The 12,576-nt window shown below is 38.5% G+C and overlaps 1 protein-coding gene across 1 annotated transcript in view; it reads right to left on the bottom strand.

Moving 5' to 3' along the window:
• The window catches only part of EIF4E (eukaryotic translation initiation factor 4E), a 55,207-nt gene that overhangs the window by 26,857 nt on the left and 15,774 nt on the right, over positions 1 to 12,576 (bottom strand). The gene's annotated exons all lie outside the window — the stretch shown is intronic.

The raw sequence follows: 12,576 nt of genomic DNA on the forward strand, positions 1-12,576 counted from the left end.
TATATGCAAATCAATCAATGTGATACACCATATAAACAAATTGAAGAATTAAAACCATATGATCACCTCAATAGATGCAGAAAAACCTTTCTTTCAACACCCATTTATGATAAAAACTCTCCAGAAAGTGGGCATAGAGGGAACCTATCTCAAGGTCAATAAAGACCATATATGACAAACCCACAACAAACATCTTTCTCAATGGTGAAAAACTGAAAGCATTTCCTCTAAGATCAGGAACGAGACAAGGATGTCCACTCTCACCACTATTATTCAACATACTTTTGGAAGTCCTAGCCTCAGCAATCAGAGAAGAAAAAGAAATACTAATTGGAAGAGAAGTAAAACTGTCACTGTTAGCAGATGACGTGATAATATACATAGAGAACCCTAAAGATGCCACCAGAAAACAACTAGAGCTAATCAATGCATTTGGTAAAGTTGCAGAATACAAAATTAGTGCACAGAAATCTCTTGCATTCCTATACACTAATGATGAAAAATCTGAAAGAGAAATTAAGGAAACACTCCCATTTACCACTGCAACAAAAAGAATAAAATACCTAGGAATAAACCTACCTAGGGAGACAAAAGACCTGTATGCAGAGAACTATAAGACACTGATGAAAGAAATTAAAGTTGATACCAAGAGATGGAGAGATATAGCATGTTCTTGGATTGGAAGACTCAATATTGTGAAAATGACTATACTACCCAAAGCAACCTACAGATTCAATGCAATCCCTATCAAATTACCAATGGCATTTTTTACGGAACTAGAACAAAAAAATCTTAAAATTCGTATGGAGACACAAAAGACCCCAAATAGCCAAAGCAGTCTTGAGGGAAAAAAACGGAGCTGGAGGAATCAGACTCCCTGACTTCAGACTATACTACAAAGGTACAGTAATCAAGACAATACGGTACTGGCACAAAAGCAGAAACAGAGATCAATGGAACAAGACAGAAAGCCCAGAGGTAAACCCACGCACCGATGGTCAACTAACCTATGACAAAGGAGGCAAGGATATACAATGGAGAAAAGACAGTCTCTTCAATAAGTGGTGCTGGGAAAACTGGACAGCTACCATGTAAAGAATGAAATTAGAACACTCCCTAACACCACGCACAAGAATAAACTCAAAATGGATTAGAGACCTAAATGGAAGACCAGACACTTTAAAACTCTTGGAGGAAAACATAGAAAGAACACTCTGACATAAATCACAGCAAGATCTTTTTTGATCCACCTCCGACAGTAATGGAAATGAAAACAAAAAGAAACAAATGGGACCTAATAAAACATCAAAGCTGGGCTTCCCTGGTGGCGCAGCGGTTGAGAATCCGCCTGCTGATGCAGGAGACACGGGTTCGTGCCCCGGTCCGGGAGGATCCCACGTGCCGCGGAGCGGCTGGGCCCGTGAGCCATGGCCGCTGAGCCTGCGCGTCCGGAGCCTGTGCTCCGCAACAGGAGAGGCCACAACAGTGAGAGGCCCGCGTATCGAAAAAAAAAAAAAAAAAAAAAAAAAAAAAAAAAAAAAAAAAAACAAAGCTTTTGCACAGCAGAGGAAACCATAAACAAAATGAAAAGACAACCCTCAGAATGGGAGAAAATATTTGCAAATGAATCAATGGACAAAGGATTAATCTCCAAAATACAGAAACAGCTCTTGCAGCTCAATATTAAAAAGCAAACAACCCAATCCAAAAATGGGCAGAAGACCTAAATAGACATTTCTCCAAAGAAGACATACAGAGGGCCAAGAAGCACATGAAAAGCTGCCCAACATCACTAATTATTAGAGAAATACAAAATCAAAACTACAATGAGGTATCACCTCACACCAGTTAGAATGAGCTTCATCCGAAAATCTGCAAACAACAAATGCTGGAGAGCATGTGGAGAAAAGGGAACCTTCTTGCACTGTTGGTGGGAATGTAAATTTAAACAGCCACTATGGACAACAGTATGGAGATTCCTTAAAAAATAAAAACAGAATTACCATATGATCCAGCAATCCCATTACTGGGCATATACTCAAAGAAAACCACAATTCAAAAAGACACATGCATCCCAGTGTTCACTGCAGCACTATTTACAATAACCAGGTCACGGAAGCAACCTAAATGCCCATCAACAGACAAAAGGATAATGGAGATGTGGTACATATATACAATGGAATATTAGCCATAAAAAGGAACGAAACTGGGTCATTTGTTGAGATGTGGATGGATCTAGAGACTGTCATACAGAATAAAGTCAGTCAGAAGAGAAAAACAAATATCGTATATTAATGCATATATGTGGAACCTAGAAAAATGGTACAGATGAATCGGTTTTCAGGGCAGAAATTAAGACACAGATGTAGAGAACAAACGTATGGACAGCAAGGGGGGAAAGCCGCAGGGGCAGTGGCGATGGTGGTATGATGAATTGGGCAATTGGTATTGACATGTATACACTGATTCGTATAAAATGGATGACTAATAAAGAACCTGCTCTACAAAAATAAGTGATCAAATGTATTCTACTGGAAAAAAGCAAAAACAGATGTTTACTGTCTAAAAAACATATATAAATATACATATATATTTGATTTTTTAAAAACAACAAAAAAAATCAACAGAAATTTAAAACTCACATTTGACCTTACTTGGAAAGTAGGATCCCTCTCCTGATTTAACTACTGGTTTATTATGTAGCTTTTAAAGACCTTTTCTAATGCATTCATATGCTTCTGAATGTTTGAAATATTAAATATTATTTTGTTTTATTGAGGTGGGTCTTTTCATATGCATGGATACTATATGTATTTCTGGAAATTGTTGAACACAGTTTTACTCTGTCTCAAACTGTATTTTAATCAATGCAAAAAGCTGAAATATTACAAAGAACAATGCTTGGAATACCATATATTTTTCTTTGATATTTGTAACTGAATTTTTTATATGTAAAAGTGATTCCCAAAGTCACTTAAAAATGTTAGTGCCAGGCTTCCCTGGTGGTGCAGTGGTTAAGAATCCGCCTGCCAACGCAGGGGACACGGGTTCGAGCCCTGGGCCGGGAAGATCCCACATGCCATGGAGCGACTAAGCCCATGCGCCACAACTACTGAGCATGTGCTCTAGAGCCCACAAGCCACAACTACTGAGCCCGTGCGCCTAGAGCCCATGATCCGCAACAGGAGAGGCACTGCAATGAGAGGCCCGCACACCGCAACGAAGAGTAGCCCCCACTCACTGCAACTAGAGAAAGCCTGCGCGCAGCAACAAAGACCCAACACAGCCAAAAATAAATTAATTAATTAATTAATTTTTTAAAAATGTTACTGCCAGTTTGTACCAGCTTTCTAGTGGACAACGGGGTAATTGCAAGCATTGATGTCTAGACTCTGTAATTCTCAAAATTCTTCTTGCTTTGGGAATGCTTGAACTTTATTAAGTTGATGACAAGATAAACTGTTATTCACTGCATATTATTACACAGACATATTACTGACTTTACTACTCTATTATTAATAGTAGAATTAACATTTTTACAATAAACATTATAGGGATTCATGTTAATAAGAATCTTCTTCTAGAAGCAAGATTTTTGAAGCAAATTATGACGTTATAGAAATTATGTAAATCATTATATACTGTCTTAGAATACTGATGCTGAAAGGTGACTATAAATAGTGTCGTAAATAAAACTGTTCACTTTCTCTAAAAAAAAAAGTTAGAATGCTGCAACTAAGGATCCCACCTGCCAAAGCCAAGTAAACAAATAAACATTTTAAAAAAGAATTCAGTGCTTAGGAAAAATATCCTTCAGAAATAGAGAAGTCAAGTCAGACTCACACAGTCACATACACAAACACACTCTCACACCCGAGGTCCAAAGTAAGAGGAACACCAAAGGAAAGTTTCAGGCTAGAGGTAAAAGTTCCCAGACGAGAGAATGGAAGTGCAAAAAAGAACGAAAAGCACTGGAAAAGGTAAATGCGTGGGTAAACATATGAAAGACTATTAACAGTTTAAAGGAATAATAATAATGATGCCCTGTGGAGTTTAACACAATAACGATGGTTCTACCAAAGGACTGGGTATATATGGATTTGTGAGGTTGGATGTGTGAATAAAAGACACTCTTCCTGGGACGTGTCCCTCGCGGTTCAGTGGTTGGGACTCCAAGCTTCCACTGCAAAGGACACGGGTTTGAACCCTGGTGGGGGAACTGTGATCCCACATGCCTCGTGGGGTGGTCAAAAATGAAAAAAGATACTCTTCCTCCCTAAGTTTAGAAATACTGCAAATTCTCTTATTTACCTAAATTAAAAGACAGGGCTTCCCTGGTGACACAGTGGTTAAGAATCTGCCTGCTTGGGCTTCCCTGGTGGCGCAGTGGTTGAGAATCCGCCTGCCGATGCAGGGGACACGGGTTCGTGCCCTGGTCCGGGAAGATCCCACATGCCGTGGAGCAACTAAGCCCGTGAGCCATGGCCGCTAGGCCTGCGCGTCTGGAGCCTGTGCTCCACAACGGGAGAGGCCACAACAGTGAGAGGCCAGCATACCACAAAATAAAAAAAAAAAAAAAAAAAAAATGCTAAGAACAACCAATCACAAATAGCCAACCAGGTTTTAAGCTATAGCAAATGAAATAATTTCCTTTTGGACTTCCCTGGTGGCTCAGTGGTTAAGAATCCGCCTGCCAGTGCAGGGGACACGGGTTCGAGCCCTGGTCCGGGAAGATTCCACATGCCGCGGTGCAACTAAGTTCATGAGCCACAACTGCTGAGCCCACGCGCCAAAAAAGAAAAAGAAAAAAAAAAAAAAAAAAAAAGAAAGAATCTGCCTGCCAATGCAGGGGACACAGGTTCGAGCCCTGGTCCGGGAAAATCCCACATGCTGCAAAGCAACTAAGCCCGTGCGCCACAACTGCTGAGTCTGCGCTCTAGAGCCCGCGAGCCACAACTACTGAGCCCATGTGCTGCAACTACTGAAGCCTGCGCACCTAGAGCCCATGCTCTGCAACAAGAGAAGCCACTGCAGTGAGAAGCCTGTGCACTGCAACAAAGAGTAGCCCCCGTTCACCACAACTAGAGAAAGCCCACACGCAGCAACGAAGACCCAACGCAGCCAAAAAGTAAATTAATAAATAAAATTAAAAAGAATTGGCTACCATCTTTAAAACAAAAAAAAAGACAAATAAGTAAAACATACTCATAAGTTCACAATCCTCATTACAAACCATACTTTCACAGCACTTGTTTACACCTTTTACCTCAGGGGCATGTAAAAGACAATCAATTACAGTATGAGTAATTACAAGTTTCATAGGGTACAAAATGTCACTTCCTAACTCCTTTAGTACTTTCCTTTCTTTTCTCTCATTCTACTCTTTTCACCATTAGAATGATGGAAAGCTTAGATGGTATCAAAAGTCTCTAGATATATAATAACTAAAAGCAGGTAATAACTCAGAAAAAAATATGTTCACTTCCTTAAAAAGCGTTCCTTTGAATTTTACATTCTACATTAACTGAAATTTTAGCCTTTATATTAATAATATATAATTTTGGGGTTTTCCTGTAACTGAAATAAAAATAGCTACTCATCTTTAAATGACTATGTAGATGTATGAATAAGTATACTAGTTTAAAAACTTTCAGTCTTTGCTTTTAATATTATATAAACGTGCTAGATTAAGACAAGTGCTCTAAAACACTTTGAAAAAAATGTTTATTAACCATAAACAATCTTTTCAGTATTTGAAACCCTTTTTTAATGTAAGTGTCGTATTGATGTTTCTTTTTTAGATTTTTTTTTTCCCCCTTGGTCACACCGTGAGGCATGCAGGACCTTATTTCCCTAACCAGGAACTGAACCTGTGCCCCCTGCAGTGGCACATGCAGAATCCTAACCACTGGACTGCCAGGAATGTCCATCTTTTTTAGCCTTTTAAATTATTATCTACAGTTTAATAGATGTTTAAATTTTTAAACTTATTTGAATTTCTTAATTCCTCTTATTAATAAAGCAAAAGTGACTAATAGCCAATTGTTTCCTTGACAGAATAAAAAATACTCAAATACTCTACAAAAATACTCATTCACACGGCACAGACCAAATCTAGTAAGACTCAGAAATCATTTTCAAATCATTTTCATTTTTATGGAAACATTAATATTAAAAATCATGTATTAAAAGGTCATATTTTCTCAACACAAATTTTCTCAGGTCTTATTTTGCTATGGTCATATACTTATCACAACAATTCATTCGTAATCAACAGAAATTTTTTTAATGCATATATTTTTTAATATTTATTTTTTGGCTGCATTGAGTCTTAGCTGCAGCACACAGGATCTTTCGTTGCAGTGTGTGCAGGCTTCTCTCTAGCTGTGGCATGTGGGCTTAGTTGCCCTGCAGCATGTGGGATTTTAGCTCCTCCACCAGGGATCAAACCCACACCCCTGCATTGGGAGGCGAAGTCTTAACCACTGCACCGCTAGAGAAGTCCCCAACCTGTAAACTTTTTTTTTTTTTAATTATTTATATTTTATTTTTGGCTGTGTTGGGTCTTCGTTGCTGCGCACAGACTTTTCGCTAGTTGCCGCGAGCGGGGGGCTACTCTTCCTTGCGGTGCGCAGGCTTCTCATTGCAGTGGCTTCTCTTGTTGCAGAGCACGAGCTCTAGGCACATGGGGTCAGCAGTTGTGGCTCGTGGGCTCTAGAGAGCAGGCTCAGTAGTTGTGGTGCACGGACCTGGCTGCTCCACGGCATGTGGGATCTTCCCAGACCAGGGCTCGAACCCGCGTTCCCTGCATTGACAGGCAGATTCTTAACCACTGGATTATTAACCACTGCACAACCTGAGAAGTCCGCCACCCTGTAAGTTTCTTAAGTCTGCAATTATGTTGCAAATTACTGCAAAGGAAAATTTTTTTTTTGAGACTCCTCAGACACGCCTTATTATAAAATCATTTTCTGTCGTCTCTTTCAACTTGTTTTATTTTTTTGTTTAAAATCTCTTAACTTTGAAATAATCAGGATGCTTTTTTCCTTATTTTCAACTTAGATAAAGCAAAACAAAAGTAATAGCCATGTAGGATGTTATTTTAAACTTTCAGGTTAATTCTATGGGGGTGGTCTATTCTATGGGGAAATTCCAATCCCCATACCTTTTGAATCCATGGTAGTATATACAATGAGAAGTAATATCCAGAATGATGGCCGTGCTATATTAAATTCTTCGATCAGGGACTTCCCTGGTGGTCCAGTGGTTAAGACTCTGCGCTCCCAATGCAGGGGGCCCGGGTTCAATCCCTAGTCAGGGAACTAGATCCCGCATGCCACAACGAAAGATCCCTCACACCACATCGAAGATCCTGTGTGCCACAACTAAGACCTGGTTTAGCCAAACAAATAAATAAAATTCTTTGATTTAAAATGACATAATTATGGACATATGCCAAATAAGAAACGATGAAATACATTTTTAAAAGGACCCTAAAAGGGGGAATTCTCTGACAGTCTAGTGGTTAGGACTTGGAGCAGTTATTGCTATGGCCTGGGTTCAATCCCTGGTCCAGAAGCTAAAGTCCCGTAAGCCGCTTGGTGTGGCAAAAAAAAAAAAAAAAAAAAAAACCAAAACTTTCAGGTCAATCCCGAGTTAAGCATAAACCTCAATTAACGATAATAGATGTTCTAATTATTCATCATTTGTCTTAATTTGCTAAATATTTATTTATTTATTTATTTTTGGCTGCATTGAGTCTTCGCTGCTGCACGCAGGCTTTCTCTAGTTGTGGCGAGCGGGGGCTACTCTTTGTTGCGGCAAGCGGGCTTCTCTTGTTGCGGAGCATGGGCTCTAGGTGTGTGGGCTTCACTAGTTGTAGCACACAGGCTCAGCAGTTGTGGCTCGTGGGCTCTAGAGCACAGGCTCAGCAGTCGTGGCACACAGGCTTAGTTGCTCCACAGCACATGGGATCTTCCCAGACCAGGGCTCGAACCAGTGTCACCTGCACTGACAGGAGGATTCTTAACCACTGTGTCACGAGGGAAGCCCTGCTAAGTACTTTTAATATAAATTGACTTTAAAAATAAAATTAAAGTATCTTGAAATCATACCTCCTCTTAAAATTCTTTGTAAGGCTATTAACTAGTTAGGTATCTGAGACTTATGATCACCAAAAAACAGATCGGTACAGGAGTACTATGTGATACTTGTAGCACCAACTTCACAAAATTCTCCCTAAAAACCCTTAACAGGAGTTTTCACAGGATATGTTTAAAATGGATTTAATTAGATATTTTTTAATTATATGAGATCAGCAAAGAAGCAGTAAACAAGATTATCACATTATATGGGAACTTTTTACAAACTTGTCATTTTTATGGTTGCTTCCTACAGAGCAGACAGTAAAATAGTTCTAAATTTACATTCACTTGTTTTCTGAGTTTTTTTTTTTGGCCACACCAGGCGACTTGTGGGATTTCAGTCCCCGACCAGGGACTGAACCAGTGCCCTCCACAGTGAAATCGCAGAGACCTAACCACTGGAGCACCAGGGAATTCCCTACATCCAGTTTAAAAACAAAATTCTCTACTGGAAAGTCCCAGAACATCCCTCTACCTGCTCTCTCAGCTTGGTGGTGTCCCCCATAAGCAATTTTCTTTGGAAACTACATTTTAAATATCCATGTTTTATCAATACTAATAGGTTTGAAAATTACCCAAACCAGGAAAGGCTACTTTAAAAGACTATGGCTACTCTCAAGCCACTACAAGAAGCCCGTGCACTGCAACAAAGAATAGCCCCCCACTTGCCACAACCAGAGAAAGCCCATGCACAGCAATGAAGACCCAACGCAGCCAAAAATAAACAAATAAATATATTTTTTGAAAAAGTGAATTGAGAAAAAGATTTTTTTAAAAAAGACTATGACTACTCTCAAAGTAATCAAATAAAATTTTAACCTAAAAAACAATCTGCAAGTGAAAAACCACTGTTTTTCAAGTGGGTAGAAGGGCAAGTAAAGCCATGAGATGGTACAGTGTTTACCTAGAAGACAGTAATGAACCAGGGGGTCTGAAAGTGAGGGTTCATGAAACCAAAGATAAGAGCTAGAATGGTAGGCTGGAGCAAAACTGTAAAAGGCCTCAAAGGTCAGGCTAAAACTGTACCTTTCCACATGTAAGCAATGGAAGCCACTAATTGACAAGTCAAAGTGATTAAATACAAATAACAAGTAAGGGAATAGAAGAGACAACCAGTTTAAGTACAGGTTATTAAACCTGGTTTTGGATATGCTGAGTTTATGAGACTCAAATAAAAATGTCTGGAGGGGGAGAATAAGAGCTTGCGACTAGCAAATACAAACTACTAGACATAAAACAGATAAACAACAAGATCCTACTGTATAGCACAGGGAACTATATTAATAACTTGTAATAATCTATAATGGAAAAGAATATGGAGTACATACATACATATATTAAACTGAATCACTATGCTGTACACCAGCATCTAACACAACGCTGTAAATAAACTGAATCTCAATTTAAAAAATTTTTTTAATGTACAGTATTATAATTTCGTGGTCCCAGGGCTAAGTAGATGTCATACCAATAGAAGAAAGTAAAGTTGAAGGGGAAGAAATAAAGTTGAGCAAGGGTGGGAGAAGTCTAACAATTAGCTGCAAAAAATTTCAAGCAGTTTTACTGCATTCTGCAAAAATCAGCAAATGTATCAGTCAAAATTATTAACCATGTAGTACAATCTTAAGAGTATAAAGCTAGATATTTCCTGGACCTAGCATCAGTTCTGTGGGGTTTTTCTCTAATCTGACTACAAAATTTAGATTATTCCTTCTAGCCATGTTCAAATCTACACTGCTTAAATTCCAAAACCAAGGTGCACTTCTTCCATGGCTATGAACATTCAAGATCTCTTAGCAACCCTCAGCGCTAACACACTTACAAACTATCTCTTGTAGAAATATAAGAAGCCTTCCCCTCACGACAATGAATCACCTAAGCCTCATTTGAAATGCACAAATATTGGGAGTTCCCTGGTGGCCTAGTGGTTAAGATTCTGGGCTTTCACTGCCTTGACCCGGGTTCAATCCCTGGTTGAGTAACTGAGATCTGGCAAGCTGCACAGCACAGCCAAAAACAAAAAAGTACACAAATATCAATAGTTCCCTGGCACTAAAAATGGTTTAAAGCACTCAAAATCAGACCTTCTGCAGGTTCTAGTCTACAACCAAGTTAAGTATAGAAATGAAAAGTAAACATTTAGAAATTTTATGGTAATTTGACCATATATAAATATACTGATATTTATATCTGTTCAAACTAATAATATAAAATTCAGGCTTACATTTTGTATGCCTTTTTCCATCTCTTTATCCTACTGTTATCATTTTACAAAACATTAAATTGGAAATTGTTTAAAAACAAAGCAAAAAACAAACTAGCTTTCTACCAGAGTATGAGAGACACTGGTTTAGATTACACACTCTGGAGCCATGTTACCCAGGTTGGAATCCCAACTCTGCCATTCACAGACGTATGATTTAGTGGGGCAAAACACCATAGTACCAAATAACAGATAACAATATCATTGGTAACCCATCTCCAATAGCACTTCCTTATATTTCCCCTTCCTTGCTTCACTAGTTTTTAGCTGAATGGCAAAGACCATTTGTGGCTTTAAAAAAAATGTAAATGCTATTATGGCCAAGGCAGCTACAATTATCTCTACCAGTTACTAACCCAACATTTCAGTAAACTGAAGGCATTAAATAAAGATATGAAATAATGAACAGAAGGGTGAACAAAGTAAGAACAGAAAAAGATGGTAGTGTTTTATGATTTTTAAAGTGGTTAACACCAATCCTCACACTTCTACCAAACTATGAGTTTTTACTTGATAGGTAACGTTTACTAAACAGTTACTAACAAGCGATGGGCTGCATGTTTTTATATACGTTATTCAATATATTCAATCTTCACAATACTGTGAAACTACTACTCTCTCCGCTCTTCAAATTCAAGCCTTGGGAAGTTAGCAAGTCCTATCTACATTCTACATTTTATTGCAGGACTGTCAAGATTCATACCTAGGGATACTATGTGTCCAAATTTTACCTGTTTGTCATTTCAGCATAATTATTATTACTACAACCCTGGTTCACTCTCACAAGTGCCCAAAATTGGATAATAAATTATATATGGTTACCAAGGTACTCTTTCCAGGCAGCATAACCCTACAGTATGTACTATGCTTTGTACCACAGCCTCAGGCTCAACACTTTCACTATCTTCCAAGTGCATGCCACTGACAATTAGAAGAAAGGCATGAATGGTACACTTCACTTTTCAAACACACACACACACACACAATCCCACTACTAGGGGAAAAAGCAAGTAAATACCAATGACTGATTATACTGATTTTATATTATGCAAGACAGTGTACTAAATGCCTATGTGATCAAAATATCTTAAAAATACAGGTAAGCACACCTGTATTTATATATAAAAGCTATCTTTTATGGATACAAATAATTAACTCTAAGAAGATTATTTTTTAATACAACATATGTAAACAGACTTCAGGATACTTTACTCTTCCTTTTAGTATCCATTCAGTTCCCAGGTCTCTTTTTAGTAAAGATACATTTCCCCCAGCACCCTCCCATATGTAAATTGGTATAATTAATTAACTAGTACACAAAAACAAATAAAGCCTCACCACCTGCCTTGTAAGGAATGAAAAAAAATCTGGTGTAAACAGTGAAAATTACCACAAATAATTAAACCAACTGTTTTCAATGTCAGCTTTCCAATATATACCTATAGTAAAGGAATATCAGCTAATCTGGCATCACTCATCAGGAAAAGTGCAGCTGTGAATTTTGCAGGTCTTCTTCCTTGTCTGTAATAAAGGATCAAATTGGAGACCTTTGTGCCATAAACTAAAAAGCCGAAGTAGATAAACAACATATGTAGATTTAGCAAAATACAAACCTTTTAAGTTTAGAACACTGCTCAAATGGAGAATTTATTCTTCATGTAAAGGACCGTGAGATCCCATATATTAATTCTTATTCAAGACAGTACTTAATATTCCTTTTTACTAATATAATATGACACCTAAACAATAATACTGAAAGCTGAGGTACAGAGGGAAGAGCTTTAACCATCTGCACAAATTGTGTTGTGTCTAAAAATTACTACAAAATTTAATAGCTGTTCAATTTATTAATAAGTAATAATAATGTAATTATCTGACTAAAATTGATGACTAGCCCTAGACTTTTTTTTTTTTTGGTGGTACACGGGCCTCTCACTGCAGTGGCCTCTCCCGTTGCGGAGCACAGGCTCCGGACGCGCAGGCCCAGTGACCATGGCTCACGGGCCCAGCCGCTCCGCGGCATGTGAGATCCTCCTGGACCGGGACACGAACTCGTGTCCCCTGCGACGGCAGGCGGACTCTCAACCACTGTGCCACCAGGGAAGCCCTAGCCCTAGACTTTTAAGTGAACAGAATTAAATTTGCTATGCTACAGCTAAAAATTTGTAT

This window comes from Kogia breviceps, chromosome 6 (assembly GCF_026419965.1).
Source record: "Kogia breviceps isolate mKogBre1 chromosome 6, mKogBre1 haplotype 1, whole genome shotgun sequence".
Taxonomy (NCBI): domain Eukaryota; kingdom Metazoa; phylum Chordata; class Mammalia; order Artiodactyla; family Physeteridae; genus Kogia; species Kogia breviceps.